The sequence below is a fragment of the Pimephales promelas genome, chromosome 3 (assembly GCF_988280905.1).
Source record: "Pimephales promelas chromosome 3, fPimPro1.hap1.1, whole genome shotgun sequence".
In the NCBI taxonomy this organism is placed as follows: domain Eukaryota; kingdom Metazoa; phylum Chordata; class Actinopteri; order Cypriniformes; family Leuciscidae; genus Pimephales; species Pimephales promelas.
In genome coordinates, this window is record NC_142771.1 from 46,234,880 (window position 1) to 46,244,371 (window position 9,492).

Here is a 9,492-nt window from a genome sequence, read left to right on the forward strand (position 1 = left end):
GATTTTAAAACACTCTGTTAAAAAACCATTACATTTTATTCTTGTTAAAGCACCCTTATATAAAATCTTAATCCATTTGATAAAATCTCCCCCGAAACCAAATTCCTTTAAAACATCAAATAAATACCCGTGTTCCACTCTATCAAAAGCTTTTTCAAAATCAAGACTTATTACATATCCATTTTCATTCTTTTCTTTCATGTACCATATTGTGTCTCTTATGCTCATTGTCGTATCCGCTATATCTCTTCCTTTTACTCCGTACGCTTGGTTTGTTTTGATTATACTTGGCATTACTTCTTTTAACCTGTTTGCTAAAACTTTTGCTAAGATTTTAAAATCTGTGTTCAGCATTGTGATCGGTCTGTAGTTTTTTAAATCTACCTTTTCTCCCTTACTTTTATATATCAGTTTTGTTATCCCCATCCCCATTCTTTCATTTACTTCTTCTGTTTCAAAAATTTCTTTGAAAACTTCCTTTAATATTTTGGTTAAAATCTCTTTAAAACACATGTAAAATTCATTTCCCAAACCATCTATTCCTGGACTTTTCTTTTTATTCAGCTGCTGTATTGCTCTTTCTATCTCTTCTTCTCTGATTTCTTGATTACAGTCTTTTTTATCTTCCTCGCTGATTTTTGCTTTTATCTGCTTCAACAATTCCCTTTTTTTGTTTTCGTCTACACCCCTTGTAGTAAAAAGATTTTCATAAAAATCCTTTATTTCTTCTAAAATCTTTTCATTCCCTTCTACAATTTCCCCATTTTTTCCTCTTATCTGTTTTATCGTTTCTGCTTTTCCTTTCTTTTTTTCCAAATCAAAAAAGAACTTTGTGCATTTTTCTCCCTCCACCGTATATTTAGCTTTGCTTCTTAATCTCGCTCCCTCATATTCTTTTTCCTCTATTTCTTTCAGTTTTTCCTCCATTTCTTTTATCTTTTGTACATCTTTATTTTCTTTATTCAATTCTTCTTCTAAGCTTTCCTTTATTTCTTTTTCTTTGTATTTTTTGCATTTGCGTATTACACTACCATACTTTATCGAGAATTTTTTTATTAAAAACTTTACGTTCTCCCACCATATTCTTTTATTTTCTTCATATATTTTATTTTCCTTTTCTTTTCCTATAATTTCTTTAACCTTTAAAATATAGTCTTCATTTTCTAACATTTTTGTATTTAAAACCCATATTCCTGGCCCTCTTTGCACTTTATTCCCGTCTATTTTAAAAAATAAAAACTTGTGATCACTGAAACTTGTGTCTTCATACTTAATGTCTTCAATAAAATCCTCCATATTCCTTGTACACAAAACATAATCAATTCTTGTCCTACACACAAACTGCCCTACTATTTGTCTTCTTGAAAATTCTTTTTTCTTTTCATTTCTTTCTCTCCACACATCTATCATATTATTTTCTCCCATTAATGCTTTTAATTCTTTTCTCCCTGTATCTGTTCTAAAAACCATTCCTTCTGCCATGTCTTGTTTACTAAAAACCGTGTTAAAATCCCCCATCATTATCACTTTCTTATAGTCCTTTACAATACTTCTTAAAATATTAAAAAACTCTTTCTTTTCCTTCTCCTCCGTTGGTGCATGTACATTTACTAAAATCAATTTACATCCTTCGTAATTTACTTCCACAGCCATGCATTTCCCAATCTTATCTGTGTACACCACTCTGGTTGTATTAAAAGCATCCTTTCTCATTAAAAACGCCACCCCTCTTCCAAGCCTACCTTCCCCATTATTATATAAAATATCCCCTTCCCATTTCTTTTTATATTCCATCATCACACTCTCTTTCCAATTTGTCTCTTGTAAAACAATGACATCTTCTCCTCTACACTTTTCTTTCACTCTTTCAAATTTGCCCATGTCCATCAGTCCTCTTGCATTAAAAGTAACACAGCTTAAAACCATTAAAAAAAAGAATAATAAATACCTAAAAACCATTAGTCTCCATTTTCTCCCTCAAGGTCCTTTAACACGTCATATCTGTTTGTACTTCCATCTCTGCTCCTTATTGTAGTCTTTTTTCTTGCATTTTCCACATTTGGCTCAAACTTTGATGATCTTCTTCTTATTTGTCCTCTCACTTCTCTGTTGTTCTCCATGTTGTCCATCTTAATTTCTTTTTTCTCCATCTCATCCCGATACCTTTTACCACTGTCCGATGTTCCCTTTGCTGACCATTGCATGTCCTGTTCCATTGTTTGTTCTTTATCTTTATTGTTCTCTTGCTCTCCTTCTTCCTCTCTGTTGCTCGTTCCTTCTTCCATTTCTTTTTGCTGAATAACTTGTTCCTCTTGTACCACATCAGTTTGTCTTTCCTCCTCGTTGTTTCCTTCATGCACCTGTCCGTCCACCTGAAGCTCCCTACCTCCTTCCTCTTCCTCCTCCATACACACACATTTATTTAAAATTTTCTGACACTCCGGGCACCTGGCTGCATTACAGTCTCTTGCGAAGTGTCCTCTTTCTCCGCATTTGTGGCATTTAAAATCTGGGCACTCTTTTAGCAGATGGTCTGGGCTCATGCACAGCCGACAGGTCTTCACCTGGTGACTGTGCATCACCCTAAAATACTGCTGCCCTTCTGCCGTTTCCAGCCTTGTGCTGTAGGGCAATGATGCCACCTCTTTCGGGAACCTTACTTTAAGGAACCTCGTTCCATCCTCGATTTCGGTGCCCGGGTAGCATCTTCTTTTAATTTTTGATATGGGATCAACTCCCCATCCCTCCAATTTTTCAATAATTTCTCTATCCTCCAGGTAGACGGGCAGGTGCATGAAGGAAACAACATAGTCTCTATTTTGCAGTCTTTTAATTTCACAATTTACTCCTTTTATGTTCAGTCCATCCATCAAATCCTCACATGTTTCTTCATTTTCCATTGTTAGTTCATATTCTTTACCTTGTCTTGGTCTTAATGCCAGAATTTTGCCATGTCCACATTTATCCACCACTGCCTTGATAATATCCGCCGCTCTCACCTCATTGACATTCTCCACATTCAAAATGATCGTCGCCTCCTTTAAATACTTCCTTCCTGCAAACTTGTCTCTCCCATCATGTCCAGCTCGTTGTCGATAATCCAGTCCAGTGTCGTTTGCCAAGCGTTTCTCTCCAGCCAGTCCAGTGTCGTTTGCCATGCGTGTTCCTCTATCCAGTCCAGTGTCTTTTGCCGTGCGTGTTCCTCGAGCCAGTCCAGAGTCGTTTGCCGTTCGTGTTCCTCTTCCCGGTCCAGTGTCGTTTGCCATTAATCCATCCATTTTTGAGAAAAAAATAAAAATAACCACCTTCCAGCCAGCAAAAGCTGCTGTTAGGTGGTTAAAAAAAAACAAAAAAAAACAAAAAAACTAACTTAAAGTAATAAAAACTCACAAAACAAACACAAATAAAAGAAAACAAAATGGAGGAGAGCCTTCCTCTCCCAACTACTGCCACAAAACTTCCTGGATCGTACCACTAGGGCGTTCTCAAGGTGGTATGGCCGTAAGCGAAATCTGCTGCCAAAATTGGGCTATTTGAATGGTTAGAACATTAGGGTAGTAAACTATATAAAGCTTACAGCACCTGGTATTCCCAGGCGGTCTCCCATCCAAGTACTAACCAGGCCCGACCCTGCTTAGCTTCCGAGATCAGACGAGTTCGGGCGTTCTCAAGGTGGTATGGCCGTAAGCGAAATCTGCTGCCAAAATTGGGCTATTTGAATGGTTAGAACATTAGGGTAGTAAACTATATAAAGCTTACAGCACCTGGTATTCCCAGGCGGTCTCCCATCCAAGTACTAACCAGGCCCGACCCTGCTTAGCTTCCGAGATCAGACGAGTTCGGGCGTTCTCAAGGTGGTATGGCCGTAAGCGAAATCTGCTGCCAAAATTGGGCTATTTGAATGGTTAGAACATTAGGGTAGTAAACTATATAAAGCTTACAGCACCTGGTATTCCCAGGCGGTCTCCCATCCAAGTACTAACCAGGCCCGACCCTGCTTAGCTTCCGAGATCAGACGAGTTCGGGCGTTCTCAAGGTGGTATGGCCGTAAGCGAAATCTGCTGCCAAAATTGGGCTATTTGAATGGTTAGAACATTAGGGTAGTAAACTACATAAAGCTTACAGCACCTGGTATTCCCAGGCGGTCTCCCATCCAAGTACTAACCAGGCCCGACCCTGCTTAGCTTCCGAGATCAGACGAGTTCGGGCGTCCTCAAGGTGGTATGGCCGTAAGCGAAATCTGCTGCCAAAATTGGGCTATTTGAATGGTTAGAACATTAGGGTAGTAAACTATATAAAGCTTACAGCACCTGGTATTCCCAGGCGGTCTCCCATCCAAGTACTAACCAGGCCCGACCCTGCTTAGCTTCCGAGATCAGACGAGTTCGGGCGTTCTCAAGGTGGTATGGCCGTAAGCGAAATCTGCTGCCAAAATTGGGCTATTTGAATGGTTAGAACATTAGGGTAGTAAACTATATAAAGCTTACAGCACCTGGTATTCCCAGGCGGTCTCCCATCCAAGTACTAACCAGGCCCGACCCTGCTTAGCTTCCGAGATCAGACGAGTTCGGGCGTCCTCAAGGTGGTATGGCCGTAAGCGAAATCTGCTGCCAAAATTGGGCTATTTGAATGGTTAGAACATTAGGGTAGTAAACTATATAAAGCTTACAGCACCTGGTATTCCCAGGCGGTCTCCCATCCAAGTACTAACCAGGCCCGACCCTGCTTAGCTTCCGAGATCAGACGAGTTCGGGCGTTCTCAAGGTGGTATGGCCGTAAGCGAAATCTGCTGCCAAAATTGGGCTATTTGAATGGTTAGAACATTAGGGTAGTAAACTATATAAAGCTTACAGCACCTGGTATTCCCAGGCGGTCTCCCATCCAAGTACTAACCAGGCCCGACCCTGCTTAGCTTCCGAGATCAGACGAGTTCGGGCGTTCTCAAGGTGGTATGGCCGTAAGCGAAATCTGCTGCCAAAATTGGGCTATTTGAATGGTTAGAACATTAGGGTAGTAAACTATATAAAGCTTACAGCACCTGGTATTCCCAGGCGGTCTCCCATCCAAGTTCTAACCAGGCCCGACCCTGCTTAGCTTCCGAGATCAGACGAGTTCGGGCGTTCTCAAGGTGGTATGGCCGTAAGCGAAATCTGCTGCCAAAATTGGGCTATTTGAATGGTTAGAACATTAGGGTAGTAAACTATATAAAGCTTACAGCACCTGGTATTCCCAGGCGGTCTCCCATCCAAGTACTAACCAGGCCCGACCCTGCTTAGCTTCCGAGATCAGACGAGTTCGGGCGTCCTCAAGGTGGTATGGCCGTAAGCGAAATCTGCTGCCAAAATTGGGCTATTTGAATGGTTAGAACATTAGGGTAGTAAACTATATAAAGCTTACAGCACCTGGTATTCCCAGGCGGTCTCCCATCCAAGTACTAACCAGGCCCGACCCTGCTTAGCTTCCGAGATCAGACGAGTTCGGGCGTTCTCAAGGTGGTATGGCCGTAAGCGAAATCTGCTGCCAAAATTGGGCTATTTGAATGGTTAGAACATTAGGGTAGTAAACTATATAAAGCTTACAGCACCTGGTATTCCCAGGCGGTCTCCCATCCAAGTACTAACCAGGCCCGACCCTGCTTAGCTTCCGAGATCAGACGAGTTCGGGCGTTCTCAAGGTGGTATGGCCGTAAGCGAAATCTGCTGCCAAAATTGGGCTATTTGAATGGTTAGAACATTAGGGTAGTAAACTATATAAAGCTTACAGCACCTGGTATTCCCAGGCGGTCTCCCATCCAAGTACTAACCAGGCCCGACCCTGCTTAGCTTCCGAGATCAGACGAGTTCGGGCGTTCTCAAGGTGGTATGGCCGTAAGCGAAATCTGCTGCCAAAATTGGGCTATTTGAATGGTTAGAACATTAGGGTAGTAAACTATATAAAGCTTACAGCACCTGGTATTCCCAGGCGGTCTCCCATCCAAGTACTAACCAGGCCCGACCCTGCTTAGCTTCCGAGATCAGACGAGTTCGGGCGTTCTCAAGGTGGTATGGCCGTAAGCGAAATCTGCTGCCAAAATTGGGCTATTTGAATGGTTAGAACATTAGGGTAGTAAACTATATAAAGCTTACAGCACCTGGTATTCCCAGGCGGTCTCCCATTCAAGTACTAACCAGGCCCGACCCTGCTTAGCTTCCGAGATCAGACGAGTTCGGGCGTTCTCAAGGTGGTATGGCCGTAAGCGAAATCTGCTGCCAAAATTGGGCTATTTGAATGGTTAGAACATTAGGGTAGTAAACTATATAAAGCTTACAGCACCTGGTATTCCCAGGCGGTCTCCCATCCAAGTACTAACCAGGCCCGACCCTGCTTAGCTTCCGAGATCAGACGAGTTCGGGCGTTCTCAAGGTGGTATGGCCGTAAGCGAAATCTGCTGCCAAAATTGGGCTATTTGAATGGTTAGAACATTAGGGTAGTAAACTATATAAAGCTTACAGCACCTGGTATTCCCAGGCGGTCTCCCATTCAAGTACTAACCAGGCCCGACCCTGCTTAGCTTCCGAGATCAGACGAGTTCGGGCGTTCTCAAGGTGGTATGGCCGTAAGCGAAATCCGCTGCCAAAATTGGGCTATTTGAAGAAGAAAAAAAAAGAGACTCTTTCAGGCTTTCTGAAGAAACTCAGAGAATATTTCAGGCATTTCGAGGGGAAAAAAGACAATTTAGGATTTTTGAACCATTTCATTGACTCTTTTTTTTTTTTTTTTTTTTTAAACAATAAAGCTTACAGCACCTGGTATTCCCAGGCGGTCTCCCATCCAAGTACTAACCAGGCCCGACCCTGCTTAGCTTCCGAGATCAGACGAGTTCGGGCGTTCTCAAGGTGGTATGGCCGTAAGCGAAATCTGCTGCCAAAATTGGGCTATTTGAATGGTTAGAACATTAGGGTAGTAAACTATATAAAGCTTACAGCACCTGGTATTCCCAGGCGGTCTTCCATCCAAGTACTAACCAGGCCCGACCCTGCTTAGCTTCCGAGATCAGACGAGTTCGGGCGTTCTCAAGGTGGTATGGCCGTAAGCGAAATCTGCTGCCAAAATTGGGCTATTTGAATGGTTAGAACATTAGGGTAGTAAACTATATAAAGCTTACAGCACCTGGTATTCCCAGGCGGTCTCCCATCCAAGTACTAACCAGGCCCGACCCTGCTTAGCTTCCGAGATCAGACGAGTTCGGGCGTTCTCAAGGTGGTATGGCCGTAAGCGAAATCTGCTGCCAAAATTGGGCTATTTGAATGGTTAGAACATTAGGGTAGTAAACTATATAAAGCTTACAGCACCTGGTATTCCCAGGCGGTCTCCCATTCAAGTACTAACCAGGCCCGACCCTGCTTAGCTTCCGAGATCAGACGAGTTCGGGCGTTCTCAAGGTGGTATGGCCGTAAGCGAAATCCGCTGCCAAAATTGGGCTATTTGAAGAAGAAAAAAAAAGAGACTCTTTCAGGCTTTCTGAAGAAACTCAGAGAATATTTCAGGCATTTCGAGGGGAAAAAAGACAATTTAGGATTTTTGAACCATTTCATTGACTCTTTTTTTTTTTTTTTTTTTTTTAAACAATAAAGCTTACAGCACCTGGTATTCCCAGGCGGTCTCCCATCCAAGTACTAACCTGGCCCGACCCTGCTTAGCTTCCGAGATCAGACGAGTTCGGGCGTTCTCAAGGTGGTATGGCCGTAAGCGAAATCTGCTGCCAAAATTGGGCTATTTGAATGGTTAGAACATTAGGGTAGTAAACTATATAAAGCTTACAGCACCTGGTATTCCCAGGCGGTCTCCCATCCAAGTACTAACCAGGCCCGACCCTGCTTAGCTTCCGAGATCAGACGAGTTCGGGCGTTCTCAAGGTGGTATGGCCGTAAGCGAAATCTGCTGCCAAAATTGGGCTATTTGAATGGTTAGAACATTAGGGTAGTAAACTATATAAAGCTTACAGCACCTGGTATTCCCAGGCGGTCTCCCATCCAAGTACTAACCAGGCCCGACCCTGCTTAGCTTCCGAGATCAGACGAGTTCGGGCGTTCTCAAGGTGGTATGGCCGTAAGCGAAATCTGCTGCCAAAATTGGGCTATTTGAATGGTTAGAACATTAGGGTAGTAAACTATATAAAGCTTACAGCACCTGGTATTCCCAGGCGGTCTCCCATTCAAGTACTAACCAGGCCCGACCCTGCTTAGCTTCCGAGATCAGACGAGTTCGGGCGTTCTCAAGGTGGTATGGCCGTAAGCGAAATCCGCTGCCAAAATTGGGCTATTTGAAGAAGAAAAAAAAAAGAGACTCTTTCAGGCTTTCTGAAGAAACTCAGAGAATATTTCAGGCATTTCGAGGGGAAAAAAGACAATTTAGGATTTTTGAACCATTTCATTGACTCTTTTTTTTTTTTTTTTTTTTTAAACAATAAAGCTTACAGCACCTGGTATTCCCAGGCGGTCTCCCATCCAAGTACTAACCAGGCCCGACCCTGCTTAGCTTCCGAGATCAGACGAGTTCGGGCGTTCTCAAGGTGGTATGGCCGTAAGCGAAATCTGCTGCCAAAATTGGGCTATTTGAATGGTTAGAACATTAGGGTAGTAAACTATATAAAGCTTACAGCACCTGGTATTCCCAGGCGGTCTCCCATCCAAGTACTAACCAGGCCCGACCCTGCTTAGCTTCCGAGATCAGACGAGTTCGGGCGTTCTCAAGGTGGTATGGCCGTAAGCGAAATCTGCTGCCAAAATTGGGCTATTTGAATGGTTAGAACATTAGGGTAGTAAACTATATAAAGCTTACAGCACCTGGTATTCCCAGGCGGTCTCCCATCCAAGTACTAACCAGGCCCGACCCTGCTTAGCTTCCGAGATCAGACGAGTTCGGGCGTCCTCAAGGTGGTATGGCCGTAAGCGAAATCTGCTGCCAAAATTGGGCTATTTGAATGGTTAGAACATTAGGGTAGTAAACTATATAAAGCTTACAGCACCTGGTATTCCCAGGCGGTCTCCCATCCAAGTACTAACCAGGCCCGACCCTGCTTAGCTTCCGAGATCAGACGAGTTCGGGCGTTCTCAAGGTGGTATGGCCGTAAGCGAAATCTGCTGCCAAAATTGGGCTATTTGAATGGTTAGAACATTAGGGTAGTAAACTATATAAAGCTTACAGCACCTGGTATTCCCAGGCGGTCTCCCATCCAAGTACTAACCAGGCCCGACCCTGCTTAGCTTCCGAGATCAGACGAGTTCGGGCGTTCTCAAGGTGGTATGGCCGTAAGCGAAATCTGCTGCCAAAATTGGGCTATTTGAATGGTTAGAACATTAGGGTAGTAAACTATATAAAGCTTACAGCACCTGGTATTCCCAGGCGGTCTCCCATCCAAGTACTAACCAGGCCCGACCCTGCTTAGCTTCCGAGATCAGACGAGTTCGGGCGTTCTCAAGGTGGTATGGCCGTAAGCGAAATCTGCTGCCA

The 9,492-nt window shown here is 43.5% G+C and overlaps 31 non-coding genes across 31 annotated transcripts; all 31 read right to left on the bottom strand.

Annotated features, from left to right (window-relative positions):
- Nucleotides 1–3,570: 3,570 nt before the first annotated feature.
- LOC120466348 (5S ribosomal RNA) lies at nt 3,571–3,689 on the bottom strand. Its single transcript, XR_005619713.2, has one exon. It is a non-coding gene; the product is annotated as a 5S ribosomal RNA (ribosomal RNA).
- A 63-nt stretch (nt 3,690–3,752) lies between these two features.
- Nucleotides 3,753–3,871, bottom strand: LOC148989568 (5S ribosomal RNA). The gene has a single exon (XR_016156285.1). It is a non-coding gene; the product is annotated as a 5S ribosomal RNA (ribosomal RNA).
- Nucleotides 3,872–3,934: 63 nt separating this feature from the next.
- Nucleotides 3,935–4,053, bottom strand: LOC148989569 (5S ribosomal RNA). Its single transcript, XR_016156287.1, has one exon. It is a non-coding gene; the product is annotated as a 5S ribosomal RNA (ribosomal RNA).
- A 63-nt stretch (nt 4,054–4,116) lies between these two features.
- LOC148989570 (5S ribosomal RNA) lies at nt 4,117–4,235 on the bottom strand. The gene has a single exon (XR_016161411.1). It is a non-coding gene; the product is annotated as a 5S ribosomal RNA (ribosomal RNA).
- Nucleotides 4,236–4,298: 63 nt separating this feature from the next.
- Nucleotides 4,299–4,417, bottom strand: LOC148989571 (5S ribosomal RNA). The gene has a single exon (XR_016156288.1). It is a non-coding gene; the product is annotated as a 5S ribosomal RNA (ribosomal RNA).
- Nucleotides 4,418–4,480: 63 nt separating this feature from the next.
- LOC148989572 (5S ribosomal RNA) lies at nt 4,481–4,599 on the bottom strand. The gene has a single exon (XR_016161412.1). It is a non-coding gene; the product is annotated as a 5S ribosomal RNA (ribosomal RNA).
- A 63-nt stretch (nt 4,600–4,662) lies between these two features.
- On the bottom strand, nt 4,663–4,781 carry LOC148989573 (5S ribosomal RNA). The gene has a single exon (XR_016156289.1). It is a non-coding gene; the product is annotated as a 5S ribosomal RNA (ribosomal RNA).
- Nucleotides 4,782–4,844: 63 nt separating this feature from the next.
- LOC148989574 (5S ribosomal RNA) lies at nt 4,845–4,963 on the bottom strand. The gene has a single exon (XR_016156290.1). It is a non-coding gene; the product is annotated as a 5S ribosomal RNA (ribosomal RNA).
- Nucleotides 4,964–5,026: 63 nt separating this feature from the next.
- Nucleotides 5,027–5,145, bottom strand: LOC148989575 (5S ribosomal RNA). Its single transcript, XR_016163585.1, has one exon. It is a non-coding gene; the product is annotated as a 5S ribosomal RNA (ribosomal RNA).
- A 63-nt stretch (nt 5,146–5,208) lies between these two features.
- On the bottom strand, nt 5,209–5,327 carry LOC148989576 (5S ribosomal RNA). The gene has a single exon (XR_016161414.1). It is a non-coding gene; the product is annotated as a 5S ribosomal RNA (ribosomal RNA).
- Nucleotides 5,328–5,390: 63 nt separating this feature from the next.
- Nucleotides 5,391–5,509, bottom strand: LOC148989577 (5S ribosomal RNA). The gene has a single exon (XR_016156291.1). It is a non-coding gene; the product is annotated as a 5S ribosomal RNA (ribosomal RNA).
- A 63-nt stretch (nt 5,510–5,572) lies between these two features.
- On the bottom strand, nt 5,573–5,691 carry LOC148989578 (5S ribosomal RNA). Its single transcript, XR_016156292.1, has one exon. It is a non-coding gene; the product is annotated as a 5S ribosomal RNA (ribosomal RNA).
- A 63-nt stretch (nt 5,692–5,754) lies between these two features.
- On the bottom strand, nt 5,755–5,873 carry LOC148989579 (5S ribosomal RNA). The gene has a single exon (XR_016156293.1). It is a non-coding gene; the product is annotated as a 5S ribosomal RNA (ribosomal RNA).
- A 63-nt stretch (nt 5,874–5,936) lies between these two features.
- LOC148989580 (5S ribosomal RNA) lies at nt 5,937–6,055 on the bottom strand. Its single transcript, XR_016156294.1, has one exon. It is a non-coding gene; the product is annotated as a 5S ribosomal RNA (ribosomal RNA).
- Nucleotides 6,056–6,118: 63 nt separating this feature from the next.
- Nucleotides 6,119–6,237, bottom strand: LOC148989581 (5S ribosomal RNA). The gene has a single exon (XR_016160663.1). It is a non-coding gene; the product is annotated as a 5S ribosomal RNA (ribosomal RNA).
- A 63-nt stretch (nt 6,238–6,300) lies between these two features.
- Nucleotides 6,301–6,419, bottom strand: LOC148989582 (5S ribosomal RNA). Its single transcript, XR_016156295.1, has one exon. It is a non-coding gene; the product is annotated as a 5S ribosomal RNA (ribosomal RNA).
- A 63-nt stretch (nt 6,420–6,482) lies between these two features.
- On the bottom strand, nt 6,483–6,601 carry LOC148989583 (5S ribosomal RNA). The gene has a single exon (XR_016160664.1). It is a non-coding gene; the product is annotated as a 5S ribosomal RNA (ribosomal RNA).
- A 172-nt stretch (nt 6,602–6,773) lies between these two features.
- On the bottom strand, nt 6,774–6,892 carry LOC148989584 (5S ribosomal RNA). Its single transcript, XR_016156296.1, has one exon. It is a non-coding gene; the product is annotated as a 5S ribosomal RNA (ribosomal RNA).
- Nucleotides 6,893–6,955: 63 nt separating this feature from the next.
- LOC148989585 (5S ribosomal RNA) lies at nt 6,956–7,074 on the bottom strand. Its single transcript, XR_016161678.1, has one exon. It is a non-coding gene; the product is annotated as a 5S ribosomal RNA (ribosomal RNA).
- Nucleotides 7,075–7,137: 63 nt separating this feature from the next.
- LOC148989586 (5S ribosomal RNA) lies at nt 7,138–7,256 on the bottom strand. Its single transcript, XR_016156299.1, has one exon. It is a non-coding gene; the product is annotated as a 5S ribosomal RNA (ribosomal RNA).
- Nucleotides 7,257–7,319: 63 nt separating this feature from the next.
- LOC148989587 (5S ribosomal RNA) lies at nt 7,320–7,438 on the bottom strand. The gene has a single exon (XR_016160665.1). It is a non-coding gene; the product is annotated as a 5S ribosomal RNA (ribosomal RNA).
- A 173-nt stretch (nt 7,439–7,611) lies between these two features.
- Nucleotides 7,612–7,730, bottom strand: LOC148989588 (5S ribosomal RNA). The gene has a single exon (XR_016167567.1). It is a non-coding gene; the product is annotated as a 5S ribosomal RNA (ribosomal RNA).
- A 63-nt stretch (nt 7,731–7,793) lies between these two features.
- On the bottom strand, nt 7,794–7,912 carry LOC148989589 (5S ribosomal RNA). Its single transcript, XR_016156300.1, has one exon. It is a non-coding gene; the product is annotated as a 5S ribosomal RNA (ribosomal RNA).
- Nucleotides 7,913–7,975: 63 nt separating this feature from the next.
- On the bottom strand, nt 7,976–8,094 carry LOC148989590 (5S ribosomal RNA). The gene has a single exon (XR_016156301.1). It is a non-coding gene; the product is annotated as a 5S ribosomal RNA (ribosomal RNA).
- Nucleotides 8,095–8,157: 63 nt separating this feature from the next.
- On the bottom strand, nt 8,158–8,276 carry LOC148989591 (5S ribosomal RNA). The gene has a single exon (XR_016160666.1). It is a non-coding gene; the product is annotated as a 5S ribosomal RNA (ribosomal RNA).
- Nucleotides 8,277–8,449: 173 nt separating this feature from the next.
- Nucleotides 8,450–8,568, bottom strand: LOC148989592 (5S ribosomal RNA). Its single transcript, XR_016156302.1, has one exon. It is a non-coding gene; the product is annotated as a 5S ribosomal RNA (ribosomal RNA).
- A 63-nt stretch (nt 8,569–8,631) lies between these two features.
- Nucleotides 8,632–8,750, bottom strand: LOC148989593 (5S ribosomal RNA). Its single transcript, XR_016156303.1, has one exon. It is a non-coding gene; the product is annotated as a 5S ribosomal RNA (ribosomal RNA).
- A 63-nt stretch (nt 8,751–8,813) lies between these two features.
- On the bottom strand, nt 8,814–8,932 carry LOC148989594 (5S ribosomal RNA). The gene has a single exon (XR_016161415.1). It is a non-coding gene; the product is annotated as a 5S ribosomal RNA (ribosomal RNA).
- A 63-nt stretch (nt 8,933–8,995) lies between these two features.
- LOC148989595 (5S ribosomal RNA) lies at nt 8,996–9,114 on the bottom strand. The gene has a single exon (XR_016156305.1). It is a non-coding gene; the product is annotated as a 5S ribosomal RNA (ribosomal RNA).
- Nucleotides 9,115–9,177: 63 nt separating this feature from the next.
- On the bottom strand, nt 9,178–9,296 carry LOC148989596 (5S ribosomal RNA). Its single transcript, XR_016156306.1, has one exon. It is a non-coding gene; the product is annotated as a 5S ribosomal RNA (ribosomal RNA).
- Nucleotides 9,297–9,359: 63 nt separating this feature from the next.
- LOC148989597 (5S ribosomal RNA) lies at nt 9,360–9,478 on the bottom strand. Its single transcript, XR_016156307.1, has one exon. It is a non-coding gene; the product is annotated as a 5S ribosomal RNA (ribosomal RNA).
- Nucleotides 9,479–9,492: the final 14 nt, after the last annotated feature.